We start from the raw sequence: 2618 nt of genomic DNA, 5'->3' as shown, positions 1-2618 counted from the left end.
GGTGTGCATTAAAGCATGATCCCGTGGATTCTTTTGATGCTTCCCATATATTAGAAATTAATATTCATATATGTTAACTTTATTAAAAAGTTTTCAGTTATGACGTTCATTACCTAAGGAGCTTGACATACTTAAAACATTATTTAATATAAACAATTTAGTAGTTTTCAAAACAATTTTATTTGTATTTATTTAATTTGCATTTTATAAATAAAAATTAAAATAAAATCGAAGTCAGTATGAAAAACTCGATAAATTATTTTTGTTTTTACTTTTCCAAGAAATTAATTATAAAATTTTATTTGATCTTTTTAAAAAAATATATAAAGTTATATTATGTTCTGTATATATAATTATGCTAATAATTATGTATAGTAAAAAATAAATAGTTTTTAATCTTTATAATATAAAAAAAAAATAAAGAAAGACTGAGAGACAAAGGTGGACTTGTTCAAGTTCCAACAGAATGTTTTTGTTACACTTTTATGGTACAACGTATCTTAACATTTTTTTATTTAGTATAATATTTTTATATATATTCTTTATATTAATATTTAATATATATTTATATTTTATTGTGTTATAACTACAAACAATTATACTATAAATTACATGGAAAAATCTTTGTGAATCTAAATTACTTTATAACTAATACAGTAAATAGATAAAAAGACTATTTAATTTAATTTATTTTAAGAAAAATTTGCAATTTAAATGACATGACAGATAAAGAGTATTAGGAACGGAATTTTTAATAAATTTATATATAGAATTTATAATAATTAGTAATATTCGATTTCCTTAGGTATAGCTTCTATAGTGCCTAACAAAGAAGCCCAAAGTAATATTACATTAAAAATACATTATAATTTTGACTTAAAAACAACCGTAAAACACATATATGTTTTTGGAGTAGTCACTATATACTTTATGAATTTATATAACGAATAATATGTGTTTAGTAAATTCTATTCTAATTTAACTAAAAATATAAGTTTTTATATTAACTTATGATCCCAATTTTTAAAACTAACACTCTAAAACGATGGGATGATACCTATTTTCAGGACCTTTTTCTATTGTGTAATAAAATTTCATATATTCTGTGTGGTTCTTATATATTTTTGTAATTATTTAAAAATTTTAAAATATTTATTATATATAATGTAAATTTTATAAATTAAATTAAATATTATTTGTTAAATTAAATATTATTTGTTAAATTAAATGAAACTTTAATTCTTTAAATATAATTTTAATTTGTTTTAATTAACATTTAATTTTATACATCAGAAGAGTGTGCAACTATTTAAGTATTTTATTTTTAATTTTAATATACTGTGAATTTAAGATAATGCAATCGATTGATTGCAATCGTTTAAAAGAACTCATAGTCTAATAACTTAAAGTTTATTTAATAAGATTCGAGATCACACTACCCGCATATAATACTACGCAGTTGTGTTAGAATTATTTTCTAGATTCTTTTTTAATCAATCTAGCAGGTAGTTTGATGGACGGGCAAAGAATACATACAAATAGATACGATGTCTATACAGTAAAAACTCACCCAACTTGTTTTTCTTCAAAAGGTATAAATGTCTGAAAGGGTAGAAAAATTGTACACCCAAAGAAATATCCATTCAACCGAAATATTCCTGCAAACAATTTTTAGTGTGTCTGTATAATCTATGTTATTTAAATTAAACCCAAATAAGTAACCATTCAACAGGAATATTACATAGAACAATTTTTCACGGATCAGATAAACTGGATTATTTAAAATAAATCAAAAGGAGTAACCAGTTAACATGGATATTCCTTACAAGATTGTTGACTGTTTAGGTAAAGTCTTGATTCTTTAAAGTGAGTGAGTGAGTTCCTTAAAAAAGTTGTTACTGATTTAAAAAAAATCTGGGTTATTTAAAGTAAATTTAAGGGAATATTCATTCACCAGAAATATCACTTAAAACAATTTTTACCGATTAAATAAAATCTTGGCTATTTAAAGTGAACTCAAACGAGTAACCATTCAACAAGGATATTTCTTAGAACAGTTTTCGCATATTAAGTAAAATCAGAATTATATAAAGAAAACCCGACAGAGTAACCATTCAACAGGGATATCCTTTAAAAGGTTTTTGTTTTTTAGTAAAACTAAGAGTATTTAAAGTAAACCTAAAGTTGTTTCCATTTAACAAAGTTATTGCTTAAAAGAGTTTTTACTGATTTATTGAAATCTGAATTATTTAATATAACATCTTCTATTACTATATTAACTTTATATGTTTTGTGAACTAAGTTTACATATGCTACCATTAGTTTTTTTAAAACTTTATGTATTTTAATATTACCTTCAAATTAACTTTTATAAAAATAAATTATTTTTAATTATAAAACATAAAATTTTCTATTATTTTTCAAATTGACTATTCTTACTTTAATAAATTATGCAATGAAATATACCTGTATTAATTAACTACAATACTAATAGAACACATTGAAAATATATTAAAAATAATTGAACAGTATATTAAATATAGTTGTAAATAACTAAGTTAACTTTTAAGTGACTTTAAATTATTTCATGATTATTATAATAAAAAAATAATATAAAC

The sequence above is a fragment of the Teleopsis dalmanni genome, chromosome 1 (assembly GCF_002237135.1).
Source record: "Teleopsis dalmanni isolate 2A chromosome 1, ASM223713v2, whole genome shotgun sequence".
In the NCBI taxonomy this organism is placed as follows: Eukaryota; Metazoa; Arthropoda; class Insecta; order Diptera; family Diopsidae; genus Teleopsis; species Teleopsis dalmanni.
Note: the sequence above shows the minus strand (reverse complement) of the source record.